Below are 9,604 nucleotides of genomic sequence, written 5' to 3'. Positions count from 1 at the left end.
GCGTTCAGTAACCCTATCTAATCGACTCGAGTACACAGAACCTCTCTTCAGATCTCTGAATATTTTACCGGTAAAATTGTCTATCCTTCAGTCTTCTTTATTAATCGCTCATAAATATATGTATCACCCCTATAAAATATCCCTGAACTGCCGTAACATGTTTCGAAAACAATCAGATATACTCAATTATCCAACCTATCTTAACCTATTTAGACCCCTCCACTCTTCCAACCTGTCTCTCTACTCAATTCGAAATCTGATCATAGCCCTGCACCACAGCATCTCTTTTGGTACGTTAAACCGCTTTGTGTTTTTCTTAAATATGTAAAACGTTTACTCTGTTATCATTTACTTACAATTCACCTAAAACCAGTGCCATCTTTTATACTTGTACTTCTTCGGGATAGATCAAGCCCTTTGTGACTTTATTCCCGCCATTCTTTATTTTCTGTAAACACGTGTACTGTAAATATACTTATGGTCAGTAAGTGCAATATTATGTCTTAATCTGAGACGTAAGAAACGTTGGACAGTTAGATGCGTGTTGTGGACAGCTACGACCGCGGGCGAGCGAAGCAAGATTCTGGTAAAATCATATCATTTCCAATCCAATGATTCTGACCTACAAGCTTCAAATTTGCGTTTAACGTTATACGAGAAAGATATATCCTTGACTGTGGTGTTAGCAATATCTGCGTGTTGGCTCACATTTCTTTAATCCAGCCTTTAACATACTTTGCCAAAATGCTAAAAATATTACCAGCTATCTTTTTATTTAAAGTTTATTAAGTGAGTTTGCTTGTTTCTTCAAAGGACGCGGATTGCAGACTGGCTGGAACGGCCTGCCGAAGACACCAGACAAGCCACCCTACCCAGCCTCAATATAGTAACATTGGAAGGACACCTGTGTCTCTTTATAACATGTGCAAAACTAGAAAGTACCAAGATTGCCGTAACCAAGCTGGTGGTCAGAAAAACGAACGCAGTCAGGCTCTAAACTCTTGGTAATAGGAGTAAGGCTTACCAGTTAGCCTTTTCTAACTGGGAAAATATCTGACAAATGGTTTATCTCCATAGACTGTCAAATGCTCAGGGTCAGCTGGATTTGGCTGTACTTCGGGATAAGTCCGAAGTGCTGTGTAACTGGTTGAGCCTGTGGCTTAGTCGTGACCTTCTGTCAAGAGGCAATGACACACCTGTGGCTTTTGTTACGTGGTGAGCTGTTTATTTTATTTTTTTAGCCCGGACTCTGGCACAGCTGTGGCTTTTTGCAGGTGGTTTGCTGTGTTTCGTGTTCAGGCTTAGCCAGACAAGAAAGGTGCGGCTTTCTGTAAGCTGGTTTACTGTGTTTATGGCTCAGACTCTAGTACAACTGAGGCATTTTATGAGATGGTGGGCTGTGTTTCTTGTTTAGGCTCTGGTATAGATGTGACTTTTGCAGGTGGTGTGCTGCGTTTCTGGTTCAGGCTCTGGCACAGCTGTGGCGTTTTGCAGATGGTATGCTATATTTTTGTTCAGGATCTGCTGTAGCTTTTTGCAGGTGATGTGCTGTGACTTTTGTTCAGGCTCTAGCACAACTGTGGCTTCGTGCAGGTGATGTGCTGTATTCTTTTCAAACTCTGGCACAGTTGTGGCTTTTTGTAGGTGTTTTTTTGTGTTTATGGCTCAGACAGTGTGCTGTGTATTTGCTCCGGCTGTGGTGCAACTATAGCTTCTTGCAGATGATTTGCTGTATTTTGTGTTCAGGCTCTGGTACAGCTGTGGTTTTTGTCAGGTGATTTGATGTCTTTATGGCTCAGACTCTGGTAGAAGAGAGGCATTTTGTCAGATGGTGTGCTGTGTTTTTTGTTCAGGCTCTGGTTTCAGCTCTAGCTTTTTGAAACGTGTTGTACTGTGTTTCTCGTTCAGGCTCCCGGCATATCTGTGGCTTTTTGACAGGGGGTGTGCCTTGTCGTTGGTGGACTGGACTTTTTTCGCTAACTAACCACCTATGTATATTATTGAACAAAGCTTAAAATCAAAGTATGATACAATTTCAGAACTTGGTTCGCATATTCCCTTTGACCTGCAGCTATATACGACGTAAGTGGGTTAAATAGTAAGCGGCTGGCTTTAATTAGAATGGATTCGTCTCACCTATGGCTAAATGTCATTTACACCTAAATCCCATTGCAATGTCTCCGTCTTCGGACACCTAGGCAAATTTGCCAATCGATAAAACCGAGATGCCTGTGGTGTAATCATTTGGCGGGTTTATTGAAGAAAATCTGAATTATTTAATATCTCACTGGAGCTTTTGACCCTTTGGAAAATGCCAATGGTCCATCACCGCCTTGGGCCTGAGATTTATAGGGCTGTTACCAGAGAAACAAAATTACATCCTCGACTGGTTGTGGAAGTGTTGACACATCTTAATATCAAATGGCATAGAGTTCCGACAACACCAACCAAACCCTTGTGTCCGAGATTTAATATGCACATAATTAAGTTGTAACTAATGAAAATACCTTGTTCAGGTTCTGTGCTTCACGTGGGTTGACACTTACCTAGCTCAGAGCCGGGACGTAAAGTTAATTAAAAATCTCACCAGGTCGGACAGAAACTAGGCAACTGATGAAGGCAACATCTATTTATTCTTCTCTTAAAAATAAACTTGTCTTCGTCCTCGAGGAAACTTTAACATAAATTGTTTGCTTCAAATGTGATAAGTGTCTAAACATTCAAATAAATCTTAAAATTTATGGCAACCAAGGGCAAATTACATGCACATTGCTCATAAAAGTCACCCTCACAAATTGTCACTTTAAAATGACAGTAAAATGACAGTTTGTGCAGATGCAGGTTTCCACAACATGAAACTTTAAAAAGACTTAAAAAAGAATCCTGTCTGACAGATTTGAGTAAATACACGTTTTGACTTATCGATATGACTGAAGGCAAGCCATATTGATCAAGCCAAGGAAACGTTATGCCTTCTCCTGATATAAACAATTCAAATAATCCAACCAGTAACGAAGCAGTATGGTTTCTGCCATAAAGACATGGAGATTTTATTTGAATTTAGAGGAGAAATGTGTCATAAATCATTTAGTTTTTTTTCTTGAAATTTATACGTTGAGCATAACAGTCGATCTGTCGGGTGGGTATGATGAATGGATTCTGATATTGTACCCGATGGCGAAATAAATAATCTCGGTGGCTATTCTTCTTTAAAGGGGAGCGCTAAGGTTAGATAGACACCTTGTTGGAAATGATAAAAACGTCGCTAATCAATAAACACAACATGGATGGCTGTTCAGTTTTTAACCGATGGATGGATGTATGGCATTAACACGTGTCTGATCGTCCAGAAATTTTAATCTCCATAGTGTTAGTGTGTTTTTTTTTCAGATAGTCATATTTCGCCATTAATCAAAGCTGGTTGTGTTATATTGTAATTTGCTAATGGAGACTTTTCCTGTCAGCACGTCTTCATTTTGCAATAAGGCATAAACCGGCAGAAAAGCCGTTTGTGTTTTTGCAGCTTGGTTATAAGGAGAAAAATTTCTGCGGTTGCGAAACAGCGAAAAGTTTAATCTGAAATGTGGCCTCTGAGTGTTATTAATTGTTGTGTTGCTTACATGTAACTATTCTGTGCTGATACTCTGCAAATCTCAAACAGTATTATTGTGCCCTTGTCCAAACTTACTGGTAAAACCGAAAGGGTGGACCAAGATAGAGGAAAATAGTTAACTATGGCCACTCTCGAACACAGGATGGCTCTGGAGGTGTCAGTTTGATAAGTTTCTTGGGCTTTTCACGACGTTTCGAAGAGTGTACATCTGTCCATGTCATAAATAATGCTCCTTAAAACTCACCTGACAGTAAACTTCTTGGCATGTCTGACATTTGAGACTTTGAAAACAACACAGTCACTTCTGGGAATGTGCAATATTTCCTTGTAAGTTTTCGCTGTTGGTGGTAAATACCAGCCTAGTGTAAGACCTTAGTTGAAGACCATGGGGCAGGTCGATGATGAGAAGACGTTAGTAATTGTCAAGAGATGGTTTGGGTCTGATATGGCCGTGATGAGCAGTAAGGCGACTGTCACCAGGGATAACTCCTGTCTGTGGCAGATAAGTCGCCAAATACCACCTGACAACTGGTCTAAGAGAATCAGGCGAACGCTTCACTAACACAACTGCCAGGAGTTAATGAAAATCTTCTCAGCAGGAGTTCCAAATTACCAAGCGACTTTTAAATCATTAAGAATAACTGATCAGAGGAGACACGACAGTGCGCAATGGGATCTGTGAGTTCTGGCAGCACTGACGAAGACACTGATGCTGACGATGACGCTGATACTGACGATGGCGCTGATACTGACGATTACACTGAGGCTGACAATGACGCTGATGCTGACGATAACGCTGATACTGACGATGACGCTGATGCTGACATGGTTATGGTTTGCACATGGACAACTTTTTCGCGCTGTTGCAAAAGTTTGTCCCTTTTTAACAAAGAGTCGGGTTGTAGCTAAGCCTCATTATGTACTAACCCTGAGACCGGTCTTTACACCCCAGAATCTGGATACTTTTTTCTAACAGTTGGGATAAAATTTGAGAGACATGACAGAGTGATCTTTTCAGCCGCTCTTTTCAGGTTCAAAACGGTTAGTTACGAAATAGCGTAATTTAGCTGAGAACGTAATACTTTGAACAGTTAAAAACCGCTGAAACAGAGTTGCATTTAGAATTCTGATATTTTCTTCCCCAATAGCCAAACTTCAAGCCTCGCCACACTTAAGATTGCCATATTACGAGTTCAGTTTGTTTCTCATATTACCCTGAAGGAAAACCGAGTACAACCTAAGCTCACCAGTTCATTACATAATACAGGGTTTAGTGTTCTAACAATTATTACACACTATTTAAACATTGCAGCTGTCTCTCAACTATAGCTATGTGGTCTCTGGGGGATAAAAACAATACGAGCTGTGTTGCAATGAAAGAAAATTGTTCTTATAGGACGGCCAACCTACAGTTCTCTCGTGCCGTATCGAGTTTGTTCCGCAGGATGCCTGATATGGCATCTAAAATGTCTTGGTTGACTTATATGCTTTAACAATATTCTGCGAAGGTTGCACATAGCTGCGTTACTTGACTCAGTTATTTGGTAGCTATGCAGGCGATGTTGTAATTAAATATACAATCTATGTATTTAGTGTGAATTTTATATTTTACCGATTCTGGAATTTACTTTATTACTCGGCTGATTTTAACTGCGTCTTGTTTCCTATTTGTCCTGATTTTGGATGTTATTATAGTGCTTGATAGCGTCAAACTGGCGGAATCGCGCCCTTCGTGACAGTGGAGAGTGCAGAAGGTGGAAAGAAGGCAGATCCGCGCCCTTTCTGTGGTGCGTATGTTTTTTATTTTTTTTATTTTTAATTATCTTTTTTGGGGTGAAAAGCACAACCTCTGCGGAGTTGCTAACGTCACGGTCTACATGGCCGCTATCAGCCACCATATGCTGAAAGCCATGCTCGCGCCGAGATGTGGTAGAAATATTACCATGCGATGTTGTATTAAATTCTAATCATTCATTCCTTCAGTGCTTTCATTTGGAACTGTGTTCAAAACGTAGAAGTCTATAGCGGCATTGATTATGACCAACATGATACACGGTTTTGTGCTCGCACGGGGAGCCCTGATGTCAAAAACTACCAACTAGTAGACAGCTGTGGCTTTAACTCGCTGTAAATAATCTGGAACATTCTACATTCAGAAAATACCACCTGAAAAGAGAACACTGAAATTGTGATTATGTAATACTCATTCAACGTCGATCCCACATTATTATGAACCATTTAACTATTTATACCTGGTATAAAAATAATAAATAATATGACAAGTCTATTGTAGCAAATGTCCGTTACACCCAAAGTCCAAATGCATGCGATGTGTTTAGCTGTTTTTTATTAGGCGCTTGTTGAGCTAATGAAAAATTCGAGCTCATAGAGCTTCATCCAACAACCAGGTACATGTAGGTGACGATCTAATAAGTTCACAGACTGGTCTTACAAAGCCGGTTCAGTCTACCAACATCTTAGCTACCATGGAAACCAGCGTTATTAATTAGGTCCTCAGCAAGGTAAAGATGCTCTTTGTGGAAACACAGAATATTCAAACAACAAAAGCCGCATTAGTCTGTGCTAGGAAATAATCCCTGCCGTCACTCACCGCCATTAGATTACAATAGGAGCAGATGTGAAGTAGGCGCTATTTTAATGTCACGGCAAAAAGACAATGTCATATATCAGGTATCTACGCCATTATAATTCCTGACAATAGGTAACGTATAAAGGCTGTCATTAGCGCAACGGTTTTAGAAAGTATCAAGCATCTCACAGTGAAATAAGAACCCGCATACACCAACACGTGCATTTGTCAACATGGCCGCTGTATCTTTAATACAATAATGTAAAATATATATTTATAAAATATTCTACCCTTGCATTTATAGAACCTTAATATTATAGTAACAATTACCATTGACATAATATGGCTTACTTGGGCTAACATCCAGTGGCAATCCTTATAATATACTCACTAAAAGCCCGTCCAGTTCACTCACGTTACAATGTTCCGTGAGCAAGGGAATGGGACACTTAGATTCAATGGGTGCCTTATACTAGATATCGCAACCCCTGTGCAGGTGTAGTTCAAGATACCAATAATCCACTATTTCCTTTTCTGGTTGAAAAGCGAAAATCTACCTGTGACTTACATGACGTTAGACGCAGAGTAGGTGAGAGATGAATATTAGAGGTGCAGTATGAGAGATACAGTATTAGAGGTGTTTTGTGAATGGCATCATTACACTCAGATCAGAGCAACGACCCTTGATTTCCAAAATTAACAAAATGACGCAACCAGTAGTTTATCAACGTTAACTATTCAACACAGAAGTTAATTATCAGCCTATTAATTATAACATGAACTTTGAAAACACAACAACACAATGTCAATAATAGCAGAGGCGTGATTTTGGTCTCTAGTTGACCTTTTGTCATAAACATTTGACTGAATGACTGTTTTCTTTATGTAGTGAGGAGTCTACACTCAAAAAAATAATCTGTTAAACTGGACAGGAAGTCGGATGTCTCAGTGATACCAGAATATATTCTGCTATTTAACTAGATTATTCTGTTAAATATAACACACATATTCTATTAATTAAATATAAATATTCTGTTAGGCTAACAGGATATTATGTTAAATATGACAGAATATCGTGTTACAATAACAGAATATATTCTAGCATCACTCAGACAACATACTTTCTGTCAAAATTAACAGATTATTTTTTGAGTGTATAATCTGTTTCTTTTAACTTGTCATATTCGCTATCAAAATTTTTTTTTCGTTTGTGAACGTAACATCACAAGCTCTACACACCGGTATGGTGGATTTCCATATTATTACAACAAAAATACACCTAGAATGCTTTTTCTAATTCAAAGTGTTAAACTCTATAAGTTTGGCTTCGACGTCAAACAACTCACGTCATAGTCATTCAATAGTAAGTGGCATGCTGGACAACTGACATGGTGAATAATTTCTTTTACAATAGCTGCATCAACTTGCCGTTAGAACAAACTCCACGCAATAACACAGCCTTCACTACAGTCTCCACAATATATACAAAATTGTTTATATAACAGAATTTAATAACATCCAATTCTAAAATCGTACAGCCGTATGATCATATACCACAAGACAAAACAAAATTAATTTATTAAAGTTATGTCACACAAAAACGTGTACATAATTTGAAGTATGTTAGTGTCCGGGTTTACAGGAAATTCCATGGCAGTGTAGGTAACTCGTGTTGCCATGGCACAAAACATATTGAACTCCACTCAATATCCAGCATGCCACAGGTTTTTGAATAATTGTGACGTCAACGAGACAATGCCTTCTTGCCGTCAAAACCGAGCTTATGCATTGCAAAATAATGAATTAGAAAAAAGTGTTTCATTTTCTTTGAATGAATATGAACGTTTAAAATAAAAGTGTAGAGCTTGTGCTATAACATGTCTCTGACTAAAGGCAATTTTGGTAACGACTGTGACTGATTTTACAGACAGCTGAATATAGGCGACTGTCTAACAGAAATATAAAGAAGGAACTTGAAAGAGAAATAAAAATGACATTCATCTAGTGCACGTCATATACGTGTTATGAACACATAACTCATTGGAGATGTTTCTTCTTTGTTCTATACAGCTCTAAGGTATCTTAGGCCTTTAATTCTGTCACATGAAAGTCTGATAGTTTGCACAGAACTGTTTTATTGTCGTTCAACTGTTCAATTGCTTCGTAGTGTTAAGCACTTATTTTTCTTCAAGCACTTTGTCTGCCATTTCCGTTTTTATGACGATTTTATTTAAGTTTTCATGTAAATTTAACTGTAATTCTGAATCACGATCAGCCTCGGTCTGTGTCTTAACGACACCATTAGGCCTACAATCGTAATAAAAATTAGTGCGGCATGTATGCACATGTTATTTCCTTTTGGATATATTAATCAACGGAAATCATGGTGACTGATTAAAACTTCTGTTTATATAAATTAACATTTCTCTTGTAATATCACATGCATGGGCAAATCATGAGATAAAGTTGGAAATATTTCTGTCAAATTTGCAATTGTTTTGACCTTTGTTTTCTTTATTTACTATTATGCATTATTTTTGTAGAGATGTATATATTAACTGAAGCATTGCTGAAACAAGTACACACATCCTGTAAAAGGGGAGGTAACTTTGGCAAATGTTTGCTACAAAGATTTCCGTTGTCATTTGTACCAAAGTACCAATTGCCTAACCGCTTGGAAGATCATTATAAACTCCTGGGTGATTAGGTAAGACTGATGATGATGAAATAAAATTGGGTTTCAAAGCACGAACCGTGTGTGAAATGTGGAGGCCGCTAATTGTTCTCACTATTTTCCACCCGTCAACACCACAGAATGTAGCCTTATTTGATTTCACATAGCCTACACGTATATGCTTACACATTATAATCACATTTGTCCAGTCAGACATTTGACAAATTTAAGTCCAGTTATTGACCAACAGAAAAAAATAAGCCTTTGAAAATGTCAGAATGTAGCCTTAGCCGGGAGTTTACACGGTAATACAGTTGCCAGCCCTAATGAGGTGGCAAACAACCGATTGGTCCGTTCGACACTGGATAAAACCTCTGCCTGTGATTCAATTTCCAAGTTTTTTTTTTCATTTCGTAACGAGAGAAGCAGTTTGATTTCATTTCTTCTCCTTCTGGATTGTTGACTCAGTTTTCAAATCGTACGCTGATTGGTCAGCTTGTAACGGCAAATCCATGTATTAAGTTGTTTCGGGTCAGAGTTTTTTCTCCATCCTTCGTCATCGAATCCATCAGCACGGGCTGCTGGCTTGGACAGTCAAAATGTCGTAGACGACCATTATGTCCGGGTCCTCCCGGTATTCGCTGAATGTAAAGTTTTAAAAAACCCTAAATGAGTATCGGTCCTGCTCATTTGCTTCTTCGTGCAAAAATGGCACAGGAAAACATGG

Source organism: Liolophura sinensis, chromosome 1 (assembly GCF_032854445.1).
Source record: "Liolophura sinensis isolate JHLJ2023 chromosome 1, CUHK_Ljap_v2, whole genome shotgun sequence".
Taxonomy (NCBI): domain Eukaryota; kingdom Metazoa; phylum Mollusca; class Polyplacophora; order Chitonida; family Chitonidae; genus Liolophura; species Liolophura sinensis.
Note: the sequence above shows the minus strand (reverse complement) of the source record.